General features: G+C 38.0%; 1 protein-coding gene across 3 annotated transcripts in view; it reads left to right on the forward strand.

The window, feature by feature from the left end:
- The window catches only part of Fut8 (fucosyltransferase 8), a 224,399-nt gene that overhangs the window by 22,936 nt on the left and 182,504 nt on the right, over positions 1 to 18,959 (forward strand). The gene's annotated exons all lie outside the window — the stretch shown is intronic.

The raw sequence follows: 18,959 nt of genomic DNA on the forward strand, positions 1-18,959 counted from the left end.
ATATCATACATAGTTTTTATACTGGCTGCTGTAGCATGTGTATATAGCCCCAGCTACTAAGGAGGTTGAAATGGAGGATTGCTTGAGTTTGAGGTCAGCCTGAGCGATGCAGAGAATCAGCACCTTCCCTCCCCATCTCTTTCTGTCGATCTGCCCCTGCTTCAGAATTTAAAGGTTTTTTTTTTTGTTTTTTGTTTTGTTTTTTCTTTCCCACTCACTATGTATGTAGTCCAGGCTGGCCTTGAACATGTAGGTGCTGGGAATTGAACCTGAGTCCTCTGCAAGAGCAACAAGTACTACTATTAACTGCTGAGTCACCTCTCCAGTACCTAGATGGCTCACAACCACCTGAAACTTCAGTTCCAGAGTATCCAACATCCTCTTCTGGCCTCTGGGCACTAGCACACAAATGGTACACTGGCATATATGTATGTGAAACACCCAGATATGTAAGGTAAATTTAAAAAAGAAACTAGGGTGCATGGCTGGGGAGATGGCATAGTGGGTAAATTCTTTGCTGTTAAGCACAAAGACTTGAACTTGAATCCCCAACACCCATATAAATTGCTGAGTGTAGTGGTGCACACCTATAACAACAGTTCTGGAGGGGCAAAGACAAGCAGATCCCCTAGGCTAGTTGGCTAGCTAGTTTAGTTGAACAGTGAGAGACCAAATAAGGTAGACAGCCACTGAGAAGGACATCCCTGCCTCAGCCTCTGGCCTCTGTGTGTGCCTGCACCGGCAAGCTCACATACAGGCATACAAATAAGATAGAGATCAACTGAGGAAGTACACCCTATGTTGACATCTGGCCTTCAAATGCATGTGTACACATGCGTGGTGCACCCTCATGTGCAAGTGCATATATCCACACAAAAACATACACTTGTGCATGCGCGCGCGCGTGCGCGCGCACGCGCACGCACACACACACACACACACACACACACACACACACACACAAATAATAATATAAAGTCCTCCAGATCAGGATCTTGTTAATATTTGTATGCCTAAGACTTAGTATAGTTCCTAACACAGAATGTACACCCAATAAATGCCTTTTACAATTAGGTTATTTTGTAAAAGAAGATTTTGAAAAAATGAGAAGGAAGTTGAAAAGACTTTAATTTTTTTAATTTAAGAAAAATTTACAAAGTCTCAATATAAATTGAATTTGAGTACATTTTCTACTCAATGAATTGAACAACTTTACATAAATGTTCATTGCTTATGATGCCAATTTGAAATTTTGTGTGGTAAGTGATTCTGAAAAGGTATCAAATATAGTTTAGTTTATAAAAGAATTTCATCCCATTAACAGGCTGAGTGCTATAATATTAAATATGGTCCTCTGGCAGATAGAATTAACTGTAGTATATATTTAAAAAAACTGAGTCTATAAACTTCATTAACTAGTAGAAAATGCAAATTAATGAGATACCATTACCTAGCTACTGCAATATCAAAGGTAAAGAAACAGGTAAACAAATTCTGACAGTAGCCAGCTGGCAAAGATAGAGAGCAACTAGAATGCTCACGTACTGCTGATGGGAATGAAAATTTTCCAGGGATGTTGGAAATCCCTTACAGAGCCATCATGTAAATGAGCAATCCCACCGTAAGAATTTACCAAAGACAAATGGAACACATGTTCACAATTGTCAAAAACCAGAAAAGTGGAAATGTCAGTGCCTGAGCGGATAAACTGTGGTATGTCATGCAATGGAATATTGCACAATGAAAAGCAATGGACAATTTGTACATTTAACGACTGTGATGACTCTCACGCATTATGTTTTGTGAAAGAAGCTAGTCTCTATTCCATTTGCAAAAAGACAAAACTCTAAGTATGACCAGATCGTTGGCACTGTAGTTTGATTGTTTTTGTCCCTTGCAAACATTAGTATTGAGATTATTCCTAGTGCAACAGCATTGAAAGGTAGGATCTGTTGGGTACCACCCTTATGAATAAAGTAATGTCTTTAGGAGTTTCTGGAAGTAGGTTTGCTCCTCCTGTTCTCCTCTATAATATCATAGTGTTTGTCTTCTTTTGCCCCCTTGCCATTCAGTGTGTTAGTGTGCAGCAAAAAGGGCCCTCACCAAGCTTTGAAACACTTAAAAAGGTTTTCATGTTTAAAATTATGTGTATGTATGTAGGTATATCTATGCAAGTACAGGTGTCTTCAGAGACCAGAGGTGTTGGACCCCTGGAACTCGACATGGGAGTTGGGAATTGAACCTGGGTCTTCTGCAGGGGGAGCTTGCGTTTCTAGCCACTGAGGTGTCTCTCCAGCACCAAGCACTGAATTTTAGTCTTGGACCTTTGAGCCTTCAGAACTGTGATGATATTTTTACGTTCTTTATAATCTACCCTCTGAGCTACTCTGTTACAGTAGCACAAACTGGGCTAGGATCCCCAGGTTTGGAGCTGAGTGAGTGTGTGATAGTAGAGGGAGCGCAGGGATGTTTGGGGGTGGTGGGGATAGAATTAGTCTATATCCTGAATGTGAGGATACTTGCTCAAATTTATAACTGCTTCGAAAGTTTTAAAACTGGATACTTCTGCTTCTCCCCCAAAGACCATTTTACCATATACTAACTTAAAACATTGAATGTATGCTCACAACTGAATATATGCCTTCTTTTTAAGGCATTTTGTGTAATTTCTGGCTAAATAAACTTATGTTAGTACTATCTGATGTTTTTAGCTTGCAAGGATTTATATGAAAAGTGACTAATACACAGAAAACTTTTTTTGTTCAGGATCAGGTCTTTTTTGTTGCGCAAGCTGGTCTTGACTCTCTGGACTGACGTAGTCCTCAGTAGTCACAGCCTCTTGAGTGCTAGAACTGTAGGCCTGTGCCATCATACCTGCCTTAGGTACCTTTAAAAGATAACTATGTAAATATTCAAGGAATTGGCATAAACATTTGGTGTCAAATTTTTGAAGGCCACCTAGTTTATAGCTTCATGTTTTGCACAAATAATAATTACCATTTATTGAAATATTGCTGTTGAATAGACACTTGTAAGCATTCAAACTGTACAATGGTCATACTTACAGAGTGTTATTTCCCCTGTGTTATAGATGTGAAGACTGAAGTATAGAGGTGTTAGGTAACATGTTGGTTCACAAAGCAAGAGTCTGACAGGGCTGGAATTTTAAGAATGTTAGACTGAGACGTTCTTTTCTTTATTTGTGTTTTTATAAAAGCTCTTAAATTATAACAAAGCACAAATACAGAAAACACAAAATGAATATTCACTTCATGTATTAAAAGTGAACACATTTAGAACAGCTACCCAGAACTTGCCAACTCCCACACAAGCTTTCTATGTGCCTCTCAGTGATAACTGCTTCTTTACCAGTAGCAGTCACTGTTCTCATTGTATGATGAGCTGTATTTTTCTTGTCCAAGCATGCGTCCCTAGACACTGTGACTTAGTCTTACTTTTTTCTTTTCTTTTCTTTTAAAAAATTTGGTGTTTTTTGAACTAATCTACATGTTCCCCTCCCGTTTTTTCTCCCTTTTCTTTTAATTTAGCTGCCAAGCTCTGGGTCTACAGTTTTTCACAGACTGAATTTTGCCGATTATATATGATAATATAATTCAACATGCATTTCTGTTGTCTGTATGCTCTGAAGATGTCCAGCTGAATCCAGATTTGATTAGAATTGATGTGATCTGTTTGTAAAACCTAAGGAGGCATGTGATGTTGGATGGCTTTCTGATGTAAGATCCATTAATTCTTTGTGGGATTGAAAAATGGTGATATTCTAAATTATTCCTTGTAAGAAGGACACTTCCATAGAATACGCTATTTATTGATTTGATTATTGGCTAGTAAAACTCACAAAGAGAATATATGTTTACTTCTTAATTTTTATTTACTAAGGTTGAAGATAGTGAATTTATTCCCTGAGTGTTTGAAGTGTTAGGTGCTTTTTTGTTTTGTTTTACATTTCATTAACTTCAGTAGTCAAACATATTTAGATTTTAGTTCACTGCAATTCTGTGGCTAGTGAAGTTCATATAGTTCCATCTTTGAACAGTGAGCGTCTTTAAGACATTCTGAATTCTTTTAACATGACACTCCTCACCTCTGATAGCGTTGTATGACAAGTTGTTCCAGGGTTATGTTGTAGAATTTTTGTTGATTCTGTGAAAGTCATTTCTCCAAAACTCCTTAGCCATGGAGCTTATTTAGTAGTAGGGTACTAGTTCAAGAACAGACTGGAACTACCAGTAAAAAGAACTTTGGTTTAGCTTAAGTAGCACACAGGTATAACAGCTTCCTTTCCCAGCACCAGCCACTGTTCTCATTGTATGGTGAGCTGTATTTTTATTGTTCAAGCATGTGTCCCTAGACACTGACTTGGTTAGGCAAATTTTTTAAATTTAATAAATACTTGCTGAGTACATATTAGGCTGTGAATCTCTTTTTAAGGCCATGATTTGTACCCCCCCCACCCCAAATGTATGGTTCCTAGGTGCTTCCTTTGTAGTGAAATGAGTAAGATCCTGGCTTTGATAGCATACCTTGTTCTTCCTTACACGAGTTGTATAACTTTGAATATAAAAACTTACTCGGGGCTGGAGAGAGGGCTCAGTGGTTCAGCGCACCTGATGCTCTTACAGAGGATCCTGGTTTGGCTCCCAGCACCTGCTTGTAATTCCAGTTCCAAGAGTTCTGACATTCTCTCTTAGCCTCCTTGGGTACCTGTATGTAAGTAGTGTACATATATATACTTAGGCACACACATAGTCACATACATAAAATAAAATAAAATTTATTCATAAAATAAAATGAATAAATTATTAAACTTTGCATCTGTATGTATAAGTGGATTGATAGCCAACTTATAGAATTATTGAGATTTGAATGGAATAATTTAAATATATCAACATTGTAGCTGTTAAATTGCATACACCTAATAGACCATTGCTATAGTTATTATTACTGTTCTCATTGGGCTTATATATTTTTCTTAAAGAGATTTTCTAATCACATTTTATTTAATATAAAATCAAATGCATGGAGTATATATATTAAATATTGGGTGAGAACACCTTACCAACATGGTATATAACAGTACTTACTTAATTAATTTGACAGTATAGATTTTTCTGCTCCAAATAAATGTAGCATTTATAGCTTCATGTGTTAGTTAATCATTTAAACCATAAAATATGCCAGATTGGCTTTTAAACATTGTCTTTTTAGTTTTGTGTTCTCAATTGTAAGTAGACAAAGTTAAAGATATGTTTTCTGTAGCACATTAAATTAACTTGCGGTGTAGTCTTTGACTTGTAAGCACCATAGAATTAAGTACTTTGTAGAATAGAAGTTGCCAGTGTGGAAACCTTTCTCCTGCTTTATTCACATTAGTTAGGAAGTGAGTGATACTTTGCGGAAGAATGCTACCTTCCCTGGTAGGAACCATTGATCTTTCTTCTTGTTGTTCTTAAATTCTGATTCTGCTGCTGAAAAACTGCCCCTCTGCAAGGCTGCCATGAAATCCTTGTTCTCATGAGAAATGAGTCAGAAAATTTCCTATGACCATAGCCTGGAACTCAGATTATATACATATACATACATTCACAACTCATATATTTTCCCATATTTCTAAACTGTAGTTAGGAATAGTTAATAAATTACTATTTGGTACTTAATATGGGCTGGCTGAAAGATAGAATTACCATTTATACGTTTTTTTTTTTTTTGTTTTTGTTTTTTTTCATGTAAAGAGATAGTTCATTATTAGTTCCAGATGGGTCTTAGGAATAACTGGTTCCTTCACAGTGACTTGTCTACTTTTACATTGAAGGATACTCATCTTGCCAGATACCAAGCCTGAATGTTTGCCATACACACTGGTTTTTAATCCTCAGGGATTACACATGTGACTGATGTTAAACCATGGATTGTTTTTGCATTTAAAAATATTATTTATTGTTTGAGAATTTAATACACACATTTAATGCATTGTGACCAAATCTACTTTCCTCTCACCCCGCTACAATTCCTTACCTAGCCTCTCCCTCCACTTTCCCTAGTACTTCATGTGTTCTTTAAAAAAACTCCCTGAGTCCTTTTAGTGCTGCTCGTAGGTACATGGGCGTAGGACCATCAGCTGGAGCATTGGCAGTCTCCCAAAGTTTGCATCCCTGAAGAAATCTTACTTTCCTTCCCCTAGCAGCCATCAACTGCCAATAGCTCTTCAGCTAGGGGTGGCATTTCACGAGCCCCTCCCGGTCTGTGCTGGGATTCTGGCTGGTTGTTCTTTTGCAGATCTTGTGCAAGCAGTGACAGCTGCCATAAGTTCAAATGCGTGACATTGCTGTCATGTCTGGCAAGTACTGTCTAGTGCAGACATCTGCGAGCTCTTGCTCCTGGAATCTCTCTGTTCCCCTCTTCCCATGTGATTCCCGAACCTCGTGGGGAGAGTCTGAGCTAGCCGACCATTGCAAGTGGGTGTTCTCCAGCCTCTTATTCTCTGCTGCTTGACGAGTTGTGGGTCTTTGTAGTCATTGCCCTTTACTGTAGAAAGAAGCTTCTCTGATGAGGGTTGGGAGATGTAATAATCTATGGGTAGGAGGCAGTTTATTACTATATCCATTTAGCAGAATAACAGTATCAGGTTCTCCCCTAGGACCTATAGCCTAAGCAGTCTCATGGTTTTGGCACAATTTTTGGTAGAAGGTATGAGTTTCATCTTGTAGCACAGGCTTTAAATCCAGTCAGAAAGTGGCTGGTTACTCCCATAACATCCACTGGGGTACCCACGGAAGGCAGGACACTAGTTAGGGCCCTTTGCAGGGCTTGGGATTGGAGGGAAGTGGGAGAGAATGCAGATGGTAGGAAGGGGGAAGGGGGATAGTGGAACAGGAGGGGCTCCGTGGGGTGGGAGATGGCAGGGCCGGATAGAGGAGAGAGTATGAGGAGGGAGGCCGGCACTAATGACCTCTGACAAAGCCGTAGGGAAACATTGCTGTAGAGGCTTCTTAGAACATAGACACTTACATACACAAAAGTAGTTTAAATGAGGTTCCCTATAATGGGAGGACCATGCTTCCCCTGGGTATTTAGGTTATCAACTAAAGCCCAGAGACAGGTATGTGTTGCCTCTTTTTGAATTGATGGGCAGTAGGGTCCTCTAGTCCCTATATATTACAGACTATTACCATTCCTCTTAGTTCCCCTCCACAACTTGGTGGTAAGACCCTGCTGTGGAAGACAGCACATACTTGAGCCATAGGAGATGGGAAAATCAAGCTGGTCCTGACCTGGAAATGCCATCATTTACTGGCTAGCTTCTGTATTGCTGGAAGGTGCTATGCATGCTAGTGGAGGAGAAAAATAGCAGTCTTACCCAGCTGTGAACCCTGTGAGCTGCAACAACTGGCCTGGGAAGATATGTCTACTTGTGCAGCAGGGCATGGATACTTTTGTGTTTTTGTCCATTTATACTGCTGTAACAAAACCATAGTCTATTATAAAGAACAGACATTTATTTCTTACAGTTCTGGAGATGAAGTCAAGGCATTGGCATTTAGTATCTGGTGAGGGCCTCCCTTCTGCACTCTCACATGGTAGAAGGGCAGAGGGGTGAAGGAGGGCTAATGCTGTGAGAAGAGAAGGCCCCTTCATCAAACCCCTTCGTAAGAACCTCCTTAGTCATCTGTGAAGGGTCTGTGCTTTATGACTTACTTTTGAGCCCCGCCTCTTAATGTTACATTGGTCATTCAATTTTGGCATATGAATTTTGGGGATACATCCATACTATAGCAGATAGTATTTCTGTTATTTTCTTGAATGACTAGAGACTATAAACTTTAATCTGTGTAAAGCTACTAGATTAGAAAAAACAAACAAACAAACTAGTTTTGGTGTCTGATCCAAGTACAGATTCTAGCCCCACCATTTCATTTATGAACTGTAAAACAGTGATGAGAACTGTATGGTTAGTGAGGTTTTAAGTTATTTAGCAGTAGTTCTTGTAAAGTGCGTATTTAGCTAACACACTTGGTGAGCACTAGGTACTCAGTAGTATGCCATCAGAGCTTGACTTCTTGGTGGTGGCGCTTTCATAACTTGGGGGCATAAACTTCATCTGACCTGCATATATAGAATTCTGTTCTAAAAGACCTAATAGTAAACAAATGTGATCGTGAGAGAGAGACTGTTCTAATATACTTTTGAAATGCAGGCATAGTTTATCAGTGGTCAGTGCTCACCTGGAAACTGTTTCATTGAAATTGAAATAGAAACCCTAGAATATAACTGAACTTGGTAGCTGTTTTTATATGAACATGAATATAGTTTAATGTGTTTACAGACCAGTTTCAAGTTCACCTACATTCAGTTAAACAAAAAGAATAGTGCTCCTAGCCTTGAACAGTGAAAACGGTTTGTGTCTATGACAAAAGCTTCATTTAATCAACGCTATTTGACTAGGCAGTAATACATAGGAAACGCTGAGAGAGAATTTGTTGATGATTAGTAACATACTCAAGACATGTAGCTCTCATGTGGAACATGAAGTTACTGTCTGACCTTTGGTTCCTTTCCTCTTGTTTCCTTTCTTCCCCTTATCCCTTCTTCTGCTTCTTCCCCCTTCCCTTCCTGTCATCCTCTCCTGTTCTCTTCCCTGCGTGCATTCGTCTGCTAGTCTCTACTGAGAATTCTAAATCCATGAGACATTTCAGACTGACCAAGATGCACTCAGTCATGGAGCAGATTGTAGTCACCACTGAAATTAAACAGACAGCAACTTTTTTGCAGTATTTCCTGTAGTTTTCTTTCTTTTCAAAGAGTAAACAGAAAAGCAGGGATACTGATCTGCTGTTCATCATTGCATTGTGCTCAGGCCTTTGAATAACGCTTGGCTTATGATATGTGTCCAGTAAGTCTTTGTTAAAAAGATCAAAAGGAAAACAACAGAACTAATCAAGCGTCAAGGCAGGAGTGCTTGAAGAAGAGGGATCCAGGGTTAGAGAGGAGTCTTACTAACAATGGGGCACAATCTGTGAGCCTTTGATAAGATGGAAGGGCGTGGAAAACAGTTTTCACCTTAGCAGGCGTTACTGGAGAGTTTATTTACCGTCGAGAGTCCAGACTCTAGAGACAGCCTGGAGTCAGACCCCACTTTTCACTTAACTGTGTCTTGCACAAGTTTTCTTCTACAAAAGAAGAGTGAACTTAAGGGCTTTGAGAGTTAACTGTACAGACTCATGTAAGGAAAAAGGGTCTTGCATATAGTAAATGTTACATAATTGTTGCCTTCTCTTCTAGTATTAACCACTACTTAATGTCTCAGGAGTGACTATCTGACCCCTTCATCTTCTGTTTTAATTTGCTAAAAAAAAAAAAAGAAAATGACCTCTTATACCTACTAGCAATGTTTTGACATATGTCTTCCAAATTATTTAACTGTGGAGGCAGATAATCTCATTGTCTTTCATATCAACAAAGGTTTTTAAAATTTTTCTTATTATTTTCAAATTTATTGACTTAAAAATGGTGGTATCTATATAACATTACTGGTAGACATTGACTAATACTGTCAATGAAAGTTCAGCAGTGTGAAGTTTTTTTTTTTTTTTTTTTTTTTTAGGTAGGGTTTCTCTGTGTAGTTTTGGTGCCTGTTCTGGGTCTCACTCTGTAGACCAGGCTGGTCTCGAACTCAGAGATCCACCTGGCTCTGCCTCCCGAGTGCTAAAATTAAAGGCGTGTGCCACCATGGCCTGGCAAAGTTTTTTTTTTAATTAAAAAATTTAAAAATGACATTTGTGTGTGTGTGTGTGTGTGTGTGTGTGTGTGTATGTGTGTGTGTAGATGCACAGGTACTAGGGACAGCTTGGAGTTGGTTCCCTTCTTCCAGCATGTAGGTCTTGTCAGGCTTGATCACATGCACCTTTATTGTGGAGTCAGCTTGCAGGCTCCCTCCCCAAATAATCCTGATAGTATATTTTATTTACACAGTTTATCCTGAAAATATGGTAAAGTTTATTTGTCATATTTTTATGCAAATTGCAAATGATGTTTGTAACAGTTGTCAAATAATCTTAAATTTTAGAAATGTTCTGATTACATATTGATTGAATGAGTATAAGCAATTGTATTTTCTTTCTTGAACTTTTAATTCCAAAATCATTGAGCATTTTTGTTAGTGATGTATTGGGAATACAGAAATTCACAATGAGAAGATATTTAAGGGTTCTAAAATTCCTATAAAAAAACAACAAAAGCAAGTTTAATCATTGACTAAGGAAAGTAATGTTTAAAGATAATGCACAGCATAAACTTAATTATATTTAAAAAGATCACTTGTTTTACTTGTGCTGAATTAAATAAAAGCTGTACTAGTAATGATAGTGATTAGTTTTCTTATTTCTTGATCCTTATTCTGTGGAAGTTTAGTGACATTCTCCAGCAGGTCAGTCTATTGCTCTAATGTGGTGTGAAGCTTGTGACCATGTTTTGTTTATGAGGCTGGTCTCACAATGGAGCCCAGGCTGATGCCAGCTTTCTGTTCCCCTGCTTTGGCTTCCTGGATGTTTGGATTGTAGGCCCACCACCTGGCTTCAACTTAAGTTCAGCAATTTTACATTCTTAAAACTTAGTGAAAGACTATAAGGAGGTTTATTACTGTTGCTATGTTGATATTTACATATTGGAAATTAAAACTGAGAATATAAGAATATTTTGGGCAGGGTCAGAGCCTTGAATATGCTATAAAAAAAGCTCTACCACTGACTTATGTTTCCAGCCCTTGATCGTTTATTTATTTTTCTTTTCTGTGTGTGCATATGTATGTGTGTGGAGGGTTGAAGTCAATTTCAGGTATCTTCTTTAATTGATTTCAATCTTATTTTTTGGTCCCACTGAACCTGGAGCTTACAGATTGGGCTTTACTGCCTGGCATAGTTTTAATTTGTGTGTGTGTGTGTGTGTGTGTGTGTGTGTGTGCGCGTGTGTGTGTGTGCGTGCGCGCGCACGCGCATGCATGAGCATAGGGAAGTGCAGGTGCCCATGGAGTCTGGAAGAGTGTTGGATGCCTTACAGCTGAAGTTATAGGCAATTGTAAGGCATCTTACATGGCTGCTGAAAACTGAATTCCAGTACTCTCCAAGAGCAGTATTTGTTCTTTACTGCTGAACCATCTCACTAGACTGTGCTTTGAGTAGTTTTGTAAAAGTAAGTTTGGGTCATTTGGAAAATATTGGTTCACCAAATTGTATAGATATTACAAATACTTATACAGTATTTAAAAAACTACACTTGTTGCTGGGTGGTGGTGACAGCGCCGCACACCTTTAATCCTAGCACTTGGGAGGCAGAGGCAGGCAGATCTCAGTGAGTTCAAGGCCAGCCTGGTCTACAGAGCAAGATCCAGGACAGCCAGGACTGTTACAAAAACCCTGTCTCGAAAAACAAAACAAAACAAAACAAAAAATTATACTTGTTAATAGCATCAATCTCATTAACATTTCATTAGAAAAGAAGGCTGTCAGGTTGGTGAGATGGCTCAGTGGGGAAGAGTGCTTGCTGCTAAGCCTGAAGACCTGAGTTTGATCCCTGTCTTCTGGATCTATGTAGTAGAAGAAGAACCAACTCCTACAGGTTGTTCTCTGACCTTCTCTTGTGCCACTGTGGCATACACACACACACACACACACACACACACACACACACACACACACACACACACACACACACACAGAGATTGGTGTCAGTACCTTGGTTTCTTTGGCCTTTGTATTGATATAAATGTTAGCTGCAAAAACAGTAAACAATAGCTCACTATTATTGTAGAATAGTTTTGCCTTGTGGCTCCCTGAAATGATTTTGGGAATCCTAGTGGATCCATAAACTGTAGTGAATTTGTGGATATATTTTTTAGTTTTTGAATATCACAGGTTTGAGTGGTTCTTTGGATCTAAGTTTAGAAAATGAAGGATAATTACATTTGTTAGACGTTTTATCCCTCAGTTCTGAGGTGCTAAGAATTTGGTATTGGAGTTTGGGAGCTGGAGGAAGAAAGGGGAAAGGATTCCAAACCTCTGTCTCATCCACACAAAAGTAAGAGCAACTCCTGTATTCTTATTTTTTCTTCATTGGGGACTGGTTAAGATTTTAGTTGAAATGAGGAGTTAGTTGTTTAGGAACAGCTCTTGGTTTGCTTTCATCCTTCAGATTATTAGTGCTCTTTATGTATGTGCGTGTTCAATCATTTGTCCACTTTTCTGAGTACCTTGTGTGTGGCAGGACCTCACTGGATCTGTGAATGAGTCAGAGAGAGGGAGACGCAGATAGACATGATCAGCTCCTGTTGCTGTGCCATTGGATTTTGGAATTTACAGTGGAGCAGAATGTTTTCTGCCTTTCAGCTTGGTCTCTTCTGCAGTTCTTGTTTCAGTCCTCAGATTGTCTGTAGTGACCTTAAAATGTGTGTGGGGTTGTTGTTACTTTTTTGGGACATAGCCCGGCCTAGCTTGGAACTCACTATGCTATCTTGGGTGACCTTTACTTTAGCCTGTGGAATGCTGGGAATACAGGCATAGAGTATATTTGTAAAAAATTACACCCCCAAAAGGCTTTTATAATTTTAAAATGATTTAAAATTGAAAACAGAATAGTGCTAATATTGTCAATTCTTCTCTTTCATCTAGTTTCTAAATATATTGCCATATTCCCTATATAATTTTCTTTTTATTGTATACATAATAATTTTTCTGAACTATTGGAAAATTAGCAGATTCACTTAAACTTTAGTTTTATTTTATGAAGTATGAGACATTCCCCAGAATTAACCAGTGGACATTGTCTATAGATGTTAGCATTTAATCTCTATGTATATTTACTAAATTTTACTTAGTCTGCCTATGACTTTAAATTTCACCAGTTGACTGAATTATATAGCAAAAGGAAACAGTGTTTTTCCTAGCCCAGGATCAGATTAGTTCTCATTGTTTTGCTTTCTTCAGTTGGAGAAATAACTTTGCCTTTCGTGACACCTGCCTTTTGAAGTATAGGCCTAGCTCTTTGTGACTGCCCTTCAGTTTACATTTACATGTTTCTTCTCACTAAAATTTGATTATGTATTTCAGCCGAGACACCCATAGTCTTTATGTATGACCTTCTCAAGGTGTTAGATCTGGAAGCACATGAGTACTGTTATAGTGATGGTAATTTTAATTATCTGCCATTTTTTCTTTGTAACTAGCAAATATCTTGTGAGGAAATATTTGACACTATGTAAATGTCTGGTTTCCCTGTGGACTTCGTTATTCTGGTTTTTGTTTTTATTTATTTTTATTTTTGAAGATAAGATTTCTGACTGTCCTGGAATTCGCTTTGTACACTAGGCTGGCCTTGAACTCACTGAGATTCTCCTGCCTCTGCCTCCTGATTAAAGGTGTGCACCACCATTGCCTGTCCAGACTTGGTTATTCTGAAATGGGAATTTCTATTGGTCTGTTCTTTGGTTCACTATTTTCCTATAGCATCTTCGATTGCTCTTAAGCCCATGCAATTTATTTTTTAAAAAGATTTATGTATTTTTATATGTATGACTGTTTTGCCTGCATATTTATTTTTAATTGCATGATAGGGGAATATAGCTTGTTTTTTCTACTTTATTGAACTTATTGAGACTTATGACCTTAAGTATGTCAGTTCTTGTGAATACTTCTTACCTTAAAATGAGGTTATTTTCTCAACCAGAGTATAAAGTGCAGTTTCATAAATTGAATATAATAGTAACTTGTTTATTGATTATATCATTTACATATTGTATTGTTTTATTAGATACCAGTTTTTCTTAATTTCTCCTTGCATCTGGTATAGATTTTTACTTTTTAAAGCTTGTGACTATGCTGGTGGATGAATAAAAAATATTCAGATGAGACATAAGTTAGCATAGGTAATATATTATGCATTTGTCTTGACTAAATTTTTAAAAAAGGTATGGAAGCATAAGTGATTTTTAAAAATAGTATCACAGAAATAGTGTTAAAGGTCAGAATACTCTGATATATTGATTATGCTTTTCTGTCTTCCCTGGTAAGAGGTGACAAAGCTCAAAGATTGTAGCAGATCAGCCAACCAAGTCAAACTTAAGCAGCAAACAGTCAATTGCTTTGAACTATACAGACTTGGAAATGGAAGTGGAACTAATACAGGAAACCATAAAAACTCCAAATGGTGTTTGGAGTGTGAGGGTGCTGTGATAGGTAGGGCGGGAGGGTCATGAATGATTCTAACACTATTCAGTCCAGCTCCAGAACGTGCCAATGGAGGCCCTGGAGACGAAGGTTGTGGAGCCACCGTTGAACCCTGGTGCATGCTAAGGGCCCATTGTTCTGCTCTGTTCCTGGAGCGCGTCACTGTTTGCCAGTAAGGCTTAGCACAACAATAGGTAACATTCCGTTTGATAGCCTCAAAGCATTTTTATTTTACACACAATGTTCTCACAGATAATTCTGCTATTTTGTATTTGCAGTTGCTTTGTGAGATAGGTAAGGATATTGGTGTGAAGAAATATCAAACATATTGTGCTAGAATTCACTAAGGAGTAAAAAGATGAATAACAGGCTCCTTATAGTGTGCAGTCTTGTGGCAATGTGGTGGGAAAGCAGTCAATTACATGGTATGGCAAGTTAAAAAAGACTTGGAAATTCAATCTGTGCCCCACGGGAAAGTTGAAGGGGTGGTGGTATTATAAATGATGGAAATTTCAGTATTTTGCCTTCTGATTTCAGATTAACTGAGAGGATAATCACTATAAAAGGATGCTAATTATGAGATAATTGATATAATTTTCTTTTCAGGTTTTTAGAATTCTTATTTGTAATTTAGGTGATTCTAAGATTTGAACAAGTATATGACTTAAGGATGACAGAAGTCACTTAAATTACTTTAATGATTTTCAGCATAGTTTGAGCTCATTTTGTAATGTCATACAAAACTTAAAAATTAAAGACAGTTTTACTTAGGTAACGTGAGCAAGCATTTAAATGGGCTCCGTTAATTAGGGATAAAGTAGACAAAATTTCACAAGTCAAGTTCACTGAGTAATCCTTTTTTTTTTCCTCTTATTTTTCTGTGCCCCTGGGGGTTTAATATTGGACCTTATGAATGATAGGCAAATACCCTATGCCTAACTTGTATCCCCAGCCTTTAAATCTTTACCTTTCCCTGTTGAGCCATCTTCCCAAGTTTTCCAGGTAGGAACTTGAATCCTTCTCAGTCTCAGACTCCTGAGTAGCTGGGGTCATAGTACCCTGAGGCCTGGCTTAGTACTGTGTTATTTTAACAAAGCAGGTGACTTCAGAAGAGGACAGAGAATAACGAGGTAGTTCCTGACTTCTTATTTTACTTTAAAATAATGTTGTCAGGATACTTATAGGCTAGCATTTATTGACTAAGAAATATGAATTTGGCAATCATCATAATTCAGTTTTGTTAAAATAGTGCTGGGATAGACTTTTCAGATTTTTTTTATTCCTAATACTTTAGTCTACTATCTATCTATCTATCTATCTATCTATCTATCTATCTATCTATCCATCCATCCATCCACCCACCCACCCACCCACCCACCCACTCACCCACCCACCCACTCACTCACTCACTTATTTATTTATTTAAAGACAAGATCTGATGTATCCCAGGCTGTCCTCAGATTTACTATATAGCTGAGGATGATATTAGCTTATGATCCTCCTTCCTTTACCTCTTGAGTGCTGGAATTACAGGTGGATACCACTAAGCCTGGATATTTGGTGCTGGAAATTGAACTTGGTCCCATTCATGCTAGCCAAGCACTCTGTACTCTTTCACCCCCTTTTATTGTTATTAGCCTGAAATACTTTCTTTCCCCATGAATATCACCTACCTTACCTGTTTTCCTTTGCAAGAAGAATGCAGCTTTATTGACACACCAGACTCTGTGGAATATTAATGCTATATGAAAAGTAGGAAGCGGAGCAGCAGAGACCGTCAGCATCACTACGGTCTTCTCTTTGAGACTTTCTCATTCAGTCTTCTCTAACAGGGTGGACCATAGCTAGGGAGCACTGATGTTCTACTTTACTGCTTTTTATGTCTGAGCCAGCACAGTGTACCTTCATGCTCTATTTAGGTTGATACATTTCCAGTAGGGAAATTACATATAACAAGCAGCTTCTTGTGGGCTGCTGCTATCAGTCTGGGTAGTCTCATCCATATAATCTGTAGATACAGTTTCATCTGATCCTCTCTGAAATCAGACTTTTGAGATGCCTTAAATAGCCTAAGGACCATTAGTTTTATAAGATTCAGTTGTGACTGAGTCATAGTCAGCTTTTTATTTTAGACATGTTTACAGCCTTTCCTCCCTATAAGAGAACTGTTTTTCTCAAAAATGGCCAATTTTACTTCAGACAGTTTCTTTCTGTCATCTGTTAAGTATGTAATTTCCCAATAAGCTTAGTTTTTTTCTTCATTTCATATGTGGTTTTTATGTTTCCTTTTTTTAGACTAGGACTTATTCTTTCTTTAAAGATGAGCATGAGTGGATCAGTTGCTGTTTTTCTCTTCCCATCTAGGATTTGTTCATTGTAACTCACAGTCATTTTTCTTTCTAACAATATGGAAAATGACTGACAATTCAACACCACAGACTCAATGTAAAACTTGTGATTCATAACTTACTTTTCTTTCTTTCTTTCTTTCTTTCTTTCTCTTTTTGCATTTTGTTAAAAAGGAAATAGTTTATATTTTACCTATTACAGAGATAATTTATTTAGTTTTAAAGATTTGTTTGTCTTTCTTCCTTTAGTATTTTTACTTTTGGCCAGATTATAGGCAAATTTTGTAATATTGGACATGGACTTTTTGCTGATAAATTTTTTTGTAAACTTAATATGAACTTGAATGGTCTGGGAAGAACAAGCCTTAATTGAAGAATTGGCTCTATGGGCTTGGCCTTGTCTGTGAGGCATTTTCCTGATTGCTGATTGATGTGGGAGGGTCCAGCCCACTGTGGGCAGCACCATCCCTAGGCAGGGAAGGTAGCTGAGCAAGTCAGGGAAGCAAGCCAGCAAGCAGAGTTCCTCCATGATCCCTGCTAAAGTCCTACTCTCCGCTTCCCGTGGAAGGTGAAATCAACCTTTCTCTCCCGTGTTGCCTTTGGAGTGAGTGTCTATCACAGCAACAGATACAAACTAGAACAAATTTCAGCCCTTGATTTATGGACACATGCTTAAGTGTGTGTGGATTACTATTAAGTCTGAGATGCAAATGAACCCCAGTATAGAAATGTAGCTTTTGTCTATCTGCAAAGCTCTTTGTTTTCCAGTATCTGTTCTAGAAACCCTTGCCACTTCATTATAGTGAACTTGGACCTTTGCTTCTTAAGAGTTAGCACAGCTCCTGTTTTCTGTTTGAGGCTGTCTGCAGTGGTGTGTAGAACATGTTTCTCCACGTAAAGACAAAGTGCTTATAGAGACTATCTGGTTGTTTCAAGTTTTCAGGCAATACAGATCACACTCATTTTGTTCACACACACACACACACACACACACACACACACACACACAACTTTGCAGTTGTTTACCATCAGAAGGTAAATCTGGTAAATCTGGTCATTTCACAATGGCAGTAGATATAAGTCCTACATGTTTCAGTTATTGTGGAAAGTTTGGCAGAAGCTTTTAGGTGAAGTTTCAGGAGAGAACTATAGTGAATCTCGGTAGATTTTAGATTTCATGTTTATGTATCAGTTGTACATTTATGATCTTTTTCAGAGTTCCTGTTGGCCCTCTTCAAATCGATACAGATGAGATAATGTAAACAACAATGCACTGCACAAAAGGATTTGTGTTTAGGGCAGTTTATTGAAGGGTCTCATAGCCTGCTATCCCTCAGAACTTTAAGTGGTACTCTTGGAAATTAAAGTAATTGGGCTCTTGATTGTACAGGAGGTGAAGGGATGGTGCTTTTTCCAATTAATCACTTTCCATGGGCTTCAGTGTCACTGGAGGAAAAACCACTTCTTATAGTAAATGTCAATCCTACTTCTCACAATTAATGTCATTTCAAGACTAATCCCATCTTAGCACAAGGGTAGGACTACTGAGAGAAAGATATTGCCACAGAGTGTAGTGTGATTGGGTTTTTGTACTAAGTGAATGTTCGTTAAAACCATCCCACTCGTCTATGATTCATACTTACTCCTTACTATGTCAAACATGGTGATCGGTGATGGAGAGCCAGCAACCAAGAAGTATGTTCGAGGTTCCCTAATGAGAAGATAGATTAATTGAGTATAGAATTCCTAAAACAGTTTTGAAAAAGCTGACATATAGTTTAATTGACAAAGAGTGAAAAAAAAGGAGTGTTCAGAAGAGTGTGGCTCACCAGTGAAGCAAACCTTAGATAATCATCTGATCCTTCTAAAGAAAGACTAAAATCAGTACCCGGAAAAGAAAAAAAAAGGGGGGGGGATAAATTCCAAAACACTCAGTATTTATAGGAGTATGAAATTACTTAACACGCACAAAGTAAAATTTACAGTATCTCCTTTTATATGCCAAGAAGGTTCATTGAATGATGGCAGCTGGGACTAATAAAATTATTCCGTGGAAAGCAAGCGGATTAAATTAATTTGAGTGGAAGTTTGTGGAGAAGGAGGAGGAAACAAAGAGGTAGAACTAATTGAGGTTTTGAGGCTGTAGATTTTGAACTGTAGACTGCAAAGAGGGATATTTGTGACTGGGAAGGAACATTGTGGGACTGACTTGTTTTGGGGATGGGATATGAGGCAAATTAAGACAGTGAGTACAACTGAGTTTTGTATAATTTGCAAAATGAAAACTCAGTTCCTTCTTGGTGTTTGGAAAATGATGGTTGCAGAATTTGTTAATGCAGAATACAAACATTTACTTAGGACTGCCACAAGGAAGTAA

The sequence above is a fragment of the Onychomys torridus genome, chromosome 14 (assembly GCF_903995425.1).
Source record: "Onychomys torridus chromosome 14, mOncTor1.1, whole genome shotgun sequence".
Taxonomy (NCBI): Eukaryota; Metazoa; Chordata; class Mammalia; order Rodentia; family Cricetidae; genus Onychomys; species Onychomys torridus.